A 14,528-nucleotide genomic window follows, 5' to 3' on the forward strand; every position below is an offset into this window, starting at 1 on the left:
GAAGATGTAACGAGCAGGGTGGATAAAGGGGAACCAGTGGATGTGGTGTATTTGGATTTCCAGAAGGCATTCGATAAAGTGCCACATAAAAGGTTACTGCACAAGGTAAGAGCTCACGATATTGGGGTGAATATATTAGATTGGATAGAGGATTGGCTACCCAGCAGAAAACAGAGAGTCGGAATAACTGGGTCATTTTCAGGTTGGCAAACTGTAACTAGTGGGGTGCCACTGGGATCAGCACTGGGGCCTCAACTATTTACAATCTATATTAATGACTTGGATGAAGGGACCGAGTGTACTGTAGCCAAATTTGCTGACGATACAAAGATAGGTGGGAAAGCAAATTGTGTGGAGGATGCAGAGTCTGCAAAGGGATATAGACAGGGTAAGTGAGTGGGTAAAAATGTGGCAGATGGAGTATAATGTGGGAAAATGTGAGGTTATCCACTTTGGTAGGAAGAATAAAAAAGCAAAATATTATTTAAATGGAGAGAGATTGCAGAATGCTGCGGTACAGAGGGATCTGGGTGTCCTCGTACATGAAACACAAAAAGTTAGCATGCAAGTACAGCAAGTAATTAGGAAGGTAAATGGTATGTTGGCCTTTATTGCAAAGGGAATGGAGTATAAAAGTAGGGAAGTCCTGCTACAACTGTTTTTGTCTCCTTATTTAAGGAGGGTTATACTTGTATTGGAGGCAGTTCAGAGAAGGTTCACGAGGTTGATTCCTGGGTTAAAGGGGTTGTCTTATGAGGAAAGGTTGAGCAGGCTGGGCCGATACTCATTGGAGTTTAGAAGACTGAGCTGTGATCTCATCGAAACGTATAAAATTCTTAGAGGGCTTGACAGGGTAGATGCTGACTGGCTGTAGAGTCTAGAACTCGGGGATCACAGTCTCAGGATAAGGGGTAGGCCATTTAAGATGGAGATGAGGAGGAATTTCTTCTCTCAGAGGGTCGTGAATCTTTGGAATTCTCTACCCGAGAGAGCTGTGGAGGCGGAGTCACTGAATATATTCAAGGCAGAGATAGACAGATATTTGAGCTACAGGGGAGTCAAGGGTTATGGGGAGCGGGCGGGGAAGTGGAGTTCAGGCCAAGATCAGATCAGCCATGATCTTATTGAATGGCGGAGCAGGCTCGAGGGGCCGAATGGCCGACTCCTGCTCCTATTTCTTATGTTCTTATGAGATTGGAGAGGGGGGAATGAAGGAAAAGATGAAGAAGGGATATGGGAACAGGGCGAGTAAATATGGTTAAAACTATTTGCTCATGTAGAGGGTAAACAAAGATTGGTAGGGCCGAATGACCTGTTTCCATCTTGTAGCTTTCATGTATTTCTATGTAAATACAGAAAAAATATAGAGTTGGCGACGCTGTTTGGGAGTGTGAGCAATCCGTACAGATGTCTTCAGACACACACAGATTCCCAGGGCATTTGGACAAGTGAGAACAGAGCTCCGGTTAATATCTCGCACTAGCCGGTACAGCTCACCACTTGGAATACTCCACTGCCTAGACCAGCCATACACTGCCCTCTGACCCTTGGCCAGACGCACTCTGCCCTCTGGCCAGGTTGGAGCAAGTCCCACACCTGCCCTCAGAACGAGTCAGTGAACGGCCATTACATTTTCACAGAGGCAGTGTGCTGATAGGACAGTCTACTCCCTGCAAACAGTAAACAACTCCAAAACAAAGCTTAGAAAACTCCAGGCAATTCAATAGCCTGCTAAACTACTTGCGAAAACTTCAATTCACACCCGTTGCAATAATACTGCAACCGGAGCAGTAACAGAGACACCGTGACCCGTCACCCAGAGACACCGTGACCCCTCACCCAGAGACACCGTGTCCCCCCACCCAGAGACACCGTGACCCCCCACCCAGAGACACCGTGACCCGTCACCCAGAGTCCGTGACCCCTCACCCAGAGACACCGTGACCCCCCACCCAGAGACACCGTGACCCATCACCCAGAGACCCGTCACCCAGAGACACCGTGACCCGTCACCCAGAGACACCGTGACCCGTCACCCAGAGTCCGTGACCCCTCACCCAGAGACACCGTGACCCCCCACCCAGAGACACCGTGACCCATCACCCAGAGACCCGTCACCTAGAGACACCGTGACCTCTCACCCAGAGACACCGTGACCCCTCACCCAGAGACACCGTGACCCGTCACCCAGAGACACCGTGACCCCTCACCCAGAGGCACCGTGACCCCTCACCCAGAGGCACCGTGACCCCTCATCCAGAGGCACCGTGACCCCCTCACCCAGAGATACCATGACCCCTCACCCAGAGACACCGTGACCCCTCACCCAGAGACACCGTGACCTGTCACCCAGGGACACCGTGACCTGTCACCCAGGGACACCATGACCCAGCGACACCATGGCCTAGATATTAGCTATAGCCCCGCCAGCTCGCTGGCGGCCAGAATTTACCGCTGGGCGCGGAGCCACTCGCGCCCAGCCGATATTCAGTTTCAGCGCCCAAAGTCGAGGACGGCCGCTGTTCAAGGGTGTGGCCGCCCCGCTTGGGCGCTGAAACTGAATATCGGCGCGCTAGTGGCCACAGCGCCACCCGCAGTGGAGCGGCAGGCTGCGGTACTGCAGGCCTTCCTCCCTCTCTTAAGGGGGAGGTGCCTGAAGCAGCCGGAGCCCCGATCGCGAGTGCTGGCAAAAGAGCCCGGCACAACAGAGAAGTGCCGGGCTCCCGGAAACCAGCCGGCAATGCCGCCGGGGGGGGGGGCGGGTGGGGTGGAGGAGGCCAGGGAAGGAGGTGCGGGCAGGCGGCCGCCGAAAAAGCGGCAGGCCGCACCTCCACCTTAAAGCGCCCCACTAAGGCTGCTGTACGGACCGGTCTCCGAATGTTATTAGCGGCCGCCACGGAAGAGGCAGCCGCTACTGAAGATGGGGGTCGGGCCGGTGTCGGGGTGGTACCGGGGCGCTGCGCACACCGATGACGTCATCGGTGGCGGCGCAGCGCTAACGGCTACCGCTGCAATTAGCGCAATGAAGTTCGCCCGAAGTTTGCAGACTGGCGCAGAAGCCCTCTTTGGGCGGTAACTGGGCGCAAAGCCCACTGAATTTCTAGGCCCATGACCCATCACTCAGAGACATAGAAACATAGAAGATAGGAGCAGGAGTAGGCCATTCAGCCCCTCGAGCCTGCTCCGCCATTCAATGCGATCATGGCTGATCATCCAAATTCAGTACCCGGTCCCTGCTTTCTCCCCACCATGACCCGTCACCCAGTGACACTGTGACCCGTCACCCAGTGACACTGTGACCCGTCACCCAGTGACACTGTGACCCGTCACCCAGAGACACTGTGACCCGTCACCCAGAGACACTGTGACCCGTCACCCAGTGACACTGTGACCCGTCACCCAGAGACACTGTGACCCGTCACCCAGTGACACTGTGACCCGTCACCCAGAGACACTGTGACCCGTCACCCAGTGACACTGTGACCCGTCACCCAGAGACACTGTGACCCGTCACCCAGTGACACTGTGACCCGTCACCCAGTGACACTGTGACCCGTCACCCAGTGACACTGTGACCCGTCACCCAGAGACACTGTGACCCGTCACCCAGAGACACTGTGACCCGTCACCCAGTGACACTGTGACCCGTCACCCAGTGACACTGTGACCCGTCACCCAGTGACACTGTAACCCGTCACCCAGAGACACTGTGACCCGTCACCCAGTGACACTGTGACCCGTCACCCAGTGACACTGTGACCCGTCACCCAGTGACACTGTGACCCGTCACCCAGTGACACTGTGACCCGTCACCCAGAGACACTGTGACCCGTCACCCAGTGACACTGTGACCCGTCACCCAGAGACACTGTGACCTGTCACCCAGTGACACTGTGACCTGTCACCCAGAGACACTGTGACCTGTCACCCAGTGACACTGTGACCTGTCACCCAGTGACACTGTGACCTGTCACCCAGTGACACTGTGACCTGTCACCCAGTGACACTGTGACCTGTCACCCAGAGACACTGTGACCTGTCACCCAGTGACACTGTGACCTGTCACCCAGAGACACTGTGACCCCTCACCCAGAGACACCGTGACCCATCACCCAGAGACCCGTCACCCAGAGACACCGTGACCCGTCACCCAGAGACACCGTGACCCGTCACCCAGAGTCCGTGACCCCTCACCCAGAGACACCGTGACCCCCCACCCAGAGACACCGTGACCCATCACCCAGAGACCCGTCACCTAGAGACACCGTGACCTCTCACCCAGAGACACCGTGACCCCTCACCCAGAGACACCGTGACCCGTCACCCAGAGACACCGTGACCCCTCACCCAGAGGCACCGTGACCCCTCACCCAGAGGCACCGTGACCCCTCATCCAGAGGCACCGTGACCCCCTCACCCAGAGATACCATGACCCCTCACCCAGAGACACCGTGACCCCTCACCCAGAGACACCGTGACCTGTCACCCAGGGACACCGTGACCTGTCACCCAGGGACACCATGACCCAGCGACACCATGGCCTAGATATTAGCTATAGCCCCGCCAGCTCGCTGGCGGCCAGAATTTACCGCTGGGCGCGGAGCCACTCGCGCCCAGCCGATATTCAGTTTCAGCGCCCAAAGTCGAGGACGGCCGCTGTTCAAGGGTGTGGCCGCCCCGCTTGGGCGCTGAAACTGAATATCGGCGCGCTAGTGGCCACAGCGCCACCCGCAGTGGAGCGGCAGGCTGCGGTACTGCAGGCCTTCCTCCCTCTCTTAAGGGGGAGGTGCCTGAAGCAGCCGGAGCCCCGATCGCGAGTGCTGGCAAAAGAGCCCGGCACAACAGAGAAGTGCCGGGCTCCCGGAAACCAGCCGGCAATGCCGCCGGGGGGGGGGCGGGTGGGGTGGAGGAGGCCAGGGAAGGAGGTGCGGGCAGGCGGCCGCCGAAAAAGCGGCAGGCCGCACCTCCACCTTAAAGCGCCCCACTAAGGCTGCTGTACGGACCGGTCTCCGAATGTTATTAGCGGCCGCCACGGAAGAGGCAGCCGCTACTGAAGATGGGGGTCGGGCCGGTGTCGGGGTGGTACCGGGGCGCTGCGCACACCGATGACGTCATCGGTGGCGGCGCAGCGCTAACGGCTACCGCTGCAATTAGCGCAATGAAGTTCGCCCGAAGTTTGCAGACTGGCGCAGAAGCCCTCTTTGGGCGGTAACTGGGCGCAAAGCCCACTGAATTTCTAGGCCCATGACCCATCACTCAGAGACATAGAAACATAGAAGATAGGAGCAGGAGTAGGCCATTCAGCCCCTCGAGCCTGCTCCGCCATTCAATGCGATCATGGCTGATCATCCAAATTCAGTACCCGGTCCCTGCTTTCTCCCCACCATGACCCGTCACCCAGTGACACTGTGACCCGTCACCCAGTGACACTGTGACCCGTCACCCAGTGACACTGTGACCCGTCACCCAGAGACACTGTGACCCGTCACCCAGAGACACTGTGACCCGTCACCCAGTGACACTGTGACCCGTCACCCAGAGACACTGTGACCCGTCACCCAGTGACACTGTGACCCGTCACCCAGAGACACTGTGACCCGTCACCCAGTGACACTGTGACCCGTCACCCAGAGACACTGTGACCCGTCACCCAGTGACACTGTGACCCATCACCCAGTGACACTGTGACCCGTCACCCAGAGACACTGTGACCCGTCACCCAGAGACACTGTGACCCGTCACCCAGTGACACTGTGACCCGTCACCCAGTGACACTGTGACCCGTCACCCAGTGACACTGTAACCTGTCACCCAGAGACACTGTGACCCGTCACCCAGTGACACTGTGACCCGTCACCCAGTGACACTGTGACCCGTCACCCAGTGACACTGTGACCCGTCACCCAGTGACACTGTGACCCGTCACCCAGTGACACTGTGACCCGTCACCCAGTGACACTGTGACCCGTCACCCAGAGACACTGTGACCCGTCACCCAGTGACACTGTGACCCGTCACCCAGAGACACTGTGACCTGTCACCCAGTGACACTGTGACCTGTCACCCAGAGACACTGTGACCTGTCACCCAGTGACACTGTGACCTGTCACCCAGTGACACTGTGACCTGTCACCCAGTGACACTGTGACCTGTCACCCAGTGACACTGTGACCTGTCACCCAGAGACACTGTGACCTGTCACCCAGTGACACTGTGACCTGTCACCCAGAGACACTGTGACCTGTCACCCAGTGACACCATCACCTCCAGTACAACAGCCACAAATGGTTAAACTTTCTACAGAATTTGCTCAGTAACTGTTGACCAGAATGCTAAAGCGTGTCACAAGAAACGTAGTTAGAATCTTATCTTGTGCTGTCCAGCACTGCCAGCTCTCTGTCAGTCAGTGTTTGCTCATCTCTTCCCCTAATCTCTCCTCCTTTGGCACAGTGTCCATTGTGTGAAGCCCCTTGGGACCTTTCTCTTCATGAAAGGAGTTTCATGAGGACCAGTTGTTGTTGTTGGATAGATCTGTATTTATGTGTTCAACCATGAATGTTTTTCGATGCTTTGGCAACATAAGATGTACCTTGTCATGCCAATAAAGTGATTTGAATTGAATTGAATTGAATTATTGCTGTTAAACCCAACTGGTTCTCAGCGACTCATCAATACATTACAATGCAGCTGAGAATTCCTCGAAAGGGAGCGGAACGCAAGTCAATATTGGCCACGACAACAGGGAGAGTCTGCTGCTCTTCTTCCAATACTGTTATCAGATCTTTTAAGTCCACCTGAAAGGGCAGACGGGGCCTCAGTTTAACGTCTCATCTGAAAGTCAGCAGCTCCAACACTGCAGCACTTCCTCAGTACCTCCCCTCCGACAGTGCAGCACTCCCTCAGTACTGCCCCTCCGACAGTGCAGTGCTCCCGCAGTACTGCCCCTCCGACAGTGCAGCACTTCCTCAGTACTGCCCCTCCGACAGTGCAGCGCTCCCGCAGTACTGCCCCTCCGACAGTGCAGCACTTCCTCAGTACTGCCCCTCCGACAGTGCAGCGCTCCCTCAGTACTGCCCCTCCGACAGTGCAGCGCTCCCGCAGTACTGCCCCTCCGACAGTGCAGCGCTCCCGCAGTACTGCCCCTCCGACAGTGCAGCACTTCCTCAGTACTGCCCCTCCGACAGTGCAGCGCTCCCGCAGTACTGCCCCTCCGACAGTGCAGCGCTCTCTCAGTACTGCCCCTCCGACAGTGCAGCGCTCCCTCAGTACTGCCCCTCCGACAGTGCAGCGCTCCCGCAGTACTGCCCCTCCGACAGTGCAGCACTTCCTCAGTACTGCCCCTCCGACAGTGCAGCGCTCCCGCAGTACTGCCCCTCCGACAGTGCAGCACTTCCTCAGTACTGCCCCTCCGACAGTGCAGCGCTCCCGCAGTACTGCCCCTCCGACAGTGCAGCGCTCTCTCAGTACTGCCCTCCGACAGTGCAGCGCTCCCTCAGTACTGCCCCTCCGACAGTGCGGCGCTCTCTCAGTACTGCCCTCCGACAGTGCAGCGCTCCCTCAGTACTGCCCCTCCGACAGTGCAGCGCTCCCTCAGTACTGCCCCTCCGACAGTGCGGTGCTCCCTCAGTACTGCCCCTCCGACAGTGCAGCGCTCCCTCAGTACTGCCCCTCCGACAGTGCAGCGCTCCCTCAGTACTGCCCCTCTGACAGTGCAGCACTTCCTCAGTACCTCCCCTCCGACAGTGCAGCACTCCCTCAGTACTGCCCCTCCGACAGTGCAGCACTTCCTCAGTACCTCCCCTCCGACAGTGCAGCACTCCCTCAGTACTGCCCCTCCGACAGTGCAGCGCTCCCTCAGTACTGCCCCTCCGACAGTGCAGCACTCCCTCAGTACTGCCCCTCTGACAGTGCAGCACTCCCTCAATACTGCCCCTCCGACAGTGCAGCACTCCCTCAGTACTGCCCCTCCGACAGTGCGGCGCTCCCTCAGTACTGTCCCTCCGACAGTGCGGCGCTCCCTCAGTACTGCCCCTCCGACAGTGCAGCGCTCCCTCATGTACTGCCCCTCCGACAGTGCAGCGCTCCCTCAGTACTGCCCCTCCGACAGTGCAGCGCTCCCTCAGTACTGTCCCTCCGACAGAGCAGCGCTCCCTCAGTACTGTCCCTCCGACAGTGCGGCGCTCCCTCAGTACTGACCCTCCGACAGTGCAGCGCTCCCGCAGTACTGTCCCTCCGACAGTGCGGCGCTCCCTCAGTACTGCCCCTCCGACAGTGCAGCGCTCCCTCAGTACTGCCCCTCTGACAGAGCAGCGCTCCCTCAGTACTGCCCCTCCGACAGTGCAGCGCTCCCTCAGTACTGCCCCTCCGACAGTGCAGCGCTCCCTCAGTACTGCCCCTCCGACAGTGCGGCGCTCCCTCAGTACTGCCCCTCCGACAGTGCGGCACTCCCTCAGTACTGCCCCTCCGACAGTGCAGTGCTCCCTCAGTACTGCCCCTCCGACAGTGCAGTGCTCCCTCAGTACTGCCACTCTGACCGGGTGGAGGCCCTATAACTACACTTAACGATGCTGGATGCAAGGAGATGATGGAGGACAGTCTCTGCCACCGACTACTCTCCAGTAACCTGTGCTGAGAATTACACTTTTGTGGCCATAGCACTGACCTCGGCTCCAATCTCTCCACAGTCCAACAAGCTGCTGACACTCACTTTCCAAACCCACACTTACATGGAGGATCACTGACCTGGCTGAGGTACAAGGCAGCTACTGACACCCTAGGGTGAGTCAACACCTTACGTAGAGAAGGGGGGAGAAAAAGGTTGAAAGGCATTCGGTTTGTCATTTATCTCTACATTCACATAACGGTCAGCAGTTTGTGGGATAAAATCCAGCTTGTGTTTTTAAATACACTTCTCTTCTGATTAATGCTGATCAATAGCAGAATTACACGTCTAAACACCACGGCCACTGCGCAAAAATAGGTGGCAGACAGACAAGACACCAGACTGGCCTCTGCCCAAAATACTACTCAACTACCAGAAACTATCACACACGTGGGCGTTAATAAATAATTAATAAACTCGCAGCCCCACAAACCGTGCAGTTATTGATTGGGAAATCGATGGGTTCAAGTTGTCACAAGTACAGGAATATTGTGCAGGGTTATGATGAGAAGTGAAATGAATCGTCGGTGAATGTGTGAAATTTGAACAACGAAACAGTAGAGAGGGAGCTAGCACCATTGCAGCGCCAATGCAGCGATGCAGACGGTGCGCGCCCCCGCTCTGCTCTCCCGCCGCGCCCCTGCACCGCTCCCCCGGCGCGCCCCCGCTCTGCTCCCCCACTCTCCCGGCGTGCCCGCGCTCCGCTCCCCCGCCGCGGCCCTTTCCACCTGAGATTCACTCAGTCACAACTCTGCACACCGACAAACATCTTCTTGGTTTAAACTTTGAGCTTGGCCTCACGCCAGCTTCAGTTATATTAACAGCCTTGTATTCATTACAGGCCTTTCCACGTCTCAATTACCTCGAAGCACTTTGCATACAATGAGCTACTTTGAAGTGCAGTGCCTGTTCCCATGGAAGACAAACACAACTGCCTTCGTGCACATAGCAAGATCCCACAACCTGCAATGAGATAAATGATCGGCTAATTCAAATTCCTGGGACATTGGAACCGGTTCTAGGGGAGGTGGGACCAGTACAAACTGGACGGTTTGCACCTGGGCAGGACCGGGACCAATGGCCTAGGCGGAGTGTTTGCTCGTGCTCTGGGGGAGGGTTTAAACTAAAATGGCAGGGGGTTGGGAACCTGTGCAGGGAGGCAGAGGAAAGGGAAACAAGGATAGAAGCAAAAGACAGGAAGGAGAAAAGCAAAAGTGGCAGTCAGAGAAATCAAGGGTTTAAATCAAACATGGCCACAGTAAATAATAATTCTAAAAAGTCTTAAGAGTGTTAAAAAAAACAAGCCTGAAGGCTTTGTGTCTTAATGCGAGGAGCATTCGTAATAAGGTGGATGAATTAGCTGCGCAAATAGATGTAAACAGATATATATGATTGGGATTACGGATACATGGCTCCAGGGTGACCAAGGCTGGGAACTCAACATCCAGGGGTATTCAATATTCAGGAAAGACAGGCAAAAAGGAAAAGGAGGTGGGGTAGCATTGCTGGTTAAAGAGATTAACACAATTATAAGGAAGGATATTAACTCTGATGATGTGGAATCTGTATGGGTAGAGCTGAGAAATAGCAAGGGGCAGAAAACCTTAGTGGGAGTTGTATACAGACCCCCAAACAGTAATGCGGAGGTTGGGGATGGCATTAAATGGGAAATTAGAGATGCATGCAATAAGGGCACAGCAGTTATCATGGGTGACTTTAATCTACATATAGATTGGGCTAACCAAATTAGTAACAATACTGTGGAGGAGGAATTCCTGGAGTGTATATGGGATGGTTTCCTGAACCAATATGTCGAGGAACCAACTCGAGATCAGGCCATCTTAGACTGGGTATTATGTAATGAGAAAGGATTAATTAGCAATCTTGTTGTACGAGGCCCCTTGGGGCGGAGCGATCATAATATGATAGAATTCTTCATTAAGATGCAGAGTGAAGTAGTTGACTCAGAGACTAGGGTCCTGAATTTAAATAAAGGAAACTACGATGGTATGAGGCACAAGTTGGGTAGGATGGGTTGGGGAATGTTACTTAAAGGGTTGACGGAGGATAGGCAATGGCAAGCATTTAAAGATCGCATGGATGAACTACAGAATTTGTTCATCAATGTTTAGCATAAAAATAAAACAAAAAAGGTGACTCAACCGTGGCTAACAAGGGGAATTAGGGATAGCATAAGATCCATGGGGAGGACATATACATTGGCCAGAAAAAGCAGTAAACCTGAGGTTTGGGAGCATTTTAGGATTCAGCAAAGGAGGCCAAAGGGATTAATTAAGAGGGGGAAAATAGAGTATGAGAGTAAGCTTTCAGGGAACATAAAAACTGACTGTAAAAGCTTCTATAGATATGTGAAGAGAAAAAGATAGGTGAAGTCAAGCATAGGTCCCTTGCAGTCAGAATCAGGGGAATTTATAATGGGGAACAAAGAAATGGCAGACCAATTAAATACATACTTCGGATCTGTCTTCACAAAGGAGGACACAAATAACCTCCCAGAGATGTCGGGGAACATGAGAGGGAGTAACTGAATGGAAATCAGTATTTGTAGGGAAATGGTGTTAGGGAAATTGACGGGATTGAAGGCCGATAAATCCCCAAGGCCTGATAATCTACATCCTAGCGTACTTAAGGAAGTGGCCCTAGAAATAGTAGATGCATTGCTGGTCATCTTCCAAAATTCTTTCAATTCTGGAACAGTTCCCATGGATTGGAGGGTAGCTAATGTTACCCCACTATTCAAAAAAGGTGGTAGAGAGAAAACGGGGAATTATATAAGCCTGACATCGGTAGTGGGGAAAATGCTAGAGTCCATTATAAAAGATGTAATAACAGAGAACTTAGAAAACAGTGACAAGATCGGACAAAGTCAACATGGATTTACAAAAGGTAAATCGTGCTTGACTAATCTACTGGAATATTTTGAAGATGCAACTGGTAGAATAGATAAGGGAGAACCAGTGGATGTGGTGTATTTGGACTTTCAGAAGGCTTTCAATAAGGTCCCGCATAAGAGATTAGCGTGCAAAGTTAAAGCACATGGGATTAGGGGTAAGGTACTGTCTTGGATAGAGAACTGGTTGGCAGACAGGAAGCAAAGAGTTGGAATAAACGGGTCTTTTTCCGAGTGGCAGGCAGTGACTAGTGGGGTACCGCAGGGTTCGGCCCTAGGACCCCAGCTATTCACAATATATATTAATGATCTAGGCGAGGGAACTAGATGTAATATCTCCAAGTTTGCAGATGACACAAAGCTGGGTGGGCGTGTGTGCTGTGAGGAGGATGCCGAGAAACTCCAGTATGATTTGGACAAGTTGGTTGATTGGGCAGATGCATGGCAGATGCAGTATAATGTGGATAAATGTGAGGTTATCCACTTTGGTGGCAAAAACAGGAAGGCAGATTATTATCTGAATGGCAATAGATTGGGAGAAGGGGAAGTGCAACGAGACCTGGGTGTCCTTGTGCACCAGTCGCTGAAGGTAAGCATGCAGGTGCAGCAGGCGGTTAAGAAGGCAAATGGTATGTTGGCCTTTGTAGCGAGAGGATTCGAGTACAGGAACAAGGATGTCTTGCTGCAGTTGTACAGGGCCTTGGTGAGACCACACCTTGAGTATTGTGTGTAGTTTTGGTCGCCTTATCTGAGGATGTTCTTGCCATGGAGGGAGTGCGGCGAAGATTCACCAGACTGATACCTGGGATGGCAGGAATGACGTATGAGGAGAGATTGGGTCGATTGGGCTTATACTCGCTGGAGTTTAGAAGAATGAGAGGGGATCTCATTGAAACTTATAAAATTCTAACAGGACTAGACAGACTAGATGCAGGAAGGATGTTCCCGATGGCGGGGGAGTCCAGAACCAAGGGTCACAGTCTAAGGATAAGGGGTAAGCCATTTAGGACAGAGATGAGGATGAGGAGGAATTTCTTCACCCAGAGAGTGGTGAACCTGTGGAATTCTCTACCACAGAAGGCAGTTGAGGCCAATTCATTAAATATATTCAAGAAGGAGTTAGATATATTTCTTAAGGCTAAAGGGATCAAGGGATATGGGGAGAAAGCAGGGACCGGGTACTGAATTTGGATGATCAGCCATGATCTCATTGAATGGCGGAGCAGGCTCGAGGGGCCGAATGGCCTACTCCTGCTCCTATCTTCTATGTTTCTAAATCCTGTGAGGTGAGGAAGGAGACTGTTAACCAGGTTAACGTCCTGCTCTTTACCAATACCGATCCTTAATATCCAACTAAACTAATGAAATGGCAGACAGGGCTTAATGTCTCATCCATTAGATGGCACCCTCTCAACCCAAACTAGTTAACATGTACAAGCAAAGAGTCACTCCAATATCAACCCAAACCAGGACACAGATCAGACAGGAGGCCATTCGGCCCATTGTGCCCGTGTCAGCTCTTTGAAGGAGCGATCCAATTAGTCCCACTTAGAATCATAGAATCATAGAATGGTTACAGCACAGGAGGAGCCCGTGCCGGCTCCCTGCGAGAGCACGTCAGCCAGTCCCACTCCCCCACCCTTTCCCCGGCTCCCTGCGAGAGCACGTCAGCTAGTCCCACTCCCCCACCCTTTCCCCGGAGCCCTGCGAGAGCACATCAGCCAGTCCCACTCCCCCACCCTTTCCCCGGAGCCCTGCGAGAGCACGTCAGCCAGTCTGCCTCCATCACCCTTTCAGGCAGTGCATTCCAGATCATAACCACTCGCTGTGTAAAAAAGTTTTTCCTCATGTCGCCTTTGGTTCTTCTGCCAATCACCTTAATTCTGTGTCCTTTGGTTCTCGACCCTTCCGCCATTGGGAACAGTTTCTCTCTATCTACTCTGTCTAGACCTCTTATGATTTTGAACACCTCTATCAAATCTCCTCTCAACCTTCTCTGCTCCAAGGAGAACAACCCCAGCTTCTCCAGTCTATCCACGTAACTGAAGTCCCTCATCCCTGGAATCATTCTCGGAAATCTTTTCTGCACCTTCTCTAAGGCCTTCACATCCTTCCTAAAGTGCCCAGAATTGGACACAATACTCCAGTTGAGGCCGAACCAGTGTTTTATAAAGGTTCATCATAACCTCCTTGTTTTTGTACTCGATGCCTCAGTTTATGAAGCCCAGGATCCCATGTGGTTTTTTAACCGCTTTCTCAACCTGCCACCTTCAATGATTTGTGCACATATACCCCCAGGTGTCTCTGTTCCTGCACCCCCTTTAGGATTGTACCCTTTAGTTTATATTGCTTCTCCTCATTCTTCCTACCAAAATGTATCACTTCGCACTTTTCTGCATTAAACTTCCTCTGCCACATGTCCGCCCATTCCACCAGCCTGTCTCTGTCCTCTTGATGTCTATCACTCTCCTCACTGTTCACTATACTTCCAAGTTTTGTGTCATCTGCAAATTTTGAAATTGTGCCCTGTACACCCAAGTCTAAGTCATTAATATATATCAAGAAAAGCAGTGGTCCTAGAACCGACCCCTGGGGAACACCACTGTATATCTTCCTCCAGTCCGAAAAACAACCGTTCACCACTACTCTCTGATTCCTGTCACTTAGCCAATTTCGTATCCATGCTGCCACTGTCCCTTTTATTCCATGGGCTTCAACTTTGCTGGCAAGCCTATTATGTGGCATTTTGTTGAACGCCTTTTGGAAATCCATGTGCACATCAACTGCATTACCCTCATCAAAAAACTCAATCAAGTTAGTTATACATGAATTGCCTTTAACAAATCCGTTTATTTTAAATGGGATATCATGTCCAATAAACAACAAAGTCACTTCAAACATTCATGCATTAATCTCCAAAAAGACTCAATTCAAGCCACTGTTACAGCAACAAAA

This window comes from Somniosus microcephalus, chromosome 6, assembly GCF_052327205.1.
Source record: "Somniosus microcephalus isolate GS21.2 chromosome 6, FLI_Smic_1.0, whole genome shotgun sequence".
NCBI lineage: Eukaryota > Metazoa > Chordata > Chondrichthyes > Squaliformes > Somniosidae > Somniosus > Somniosus microcephalus.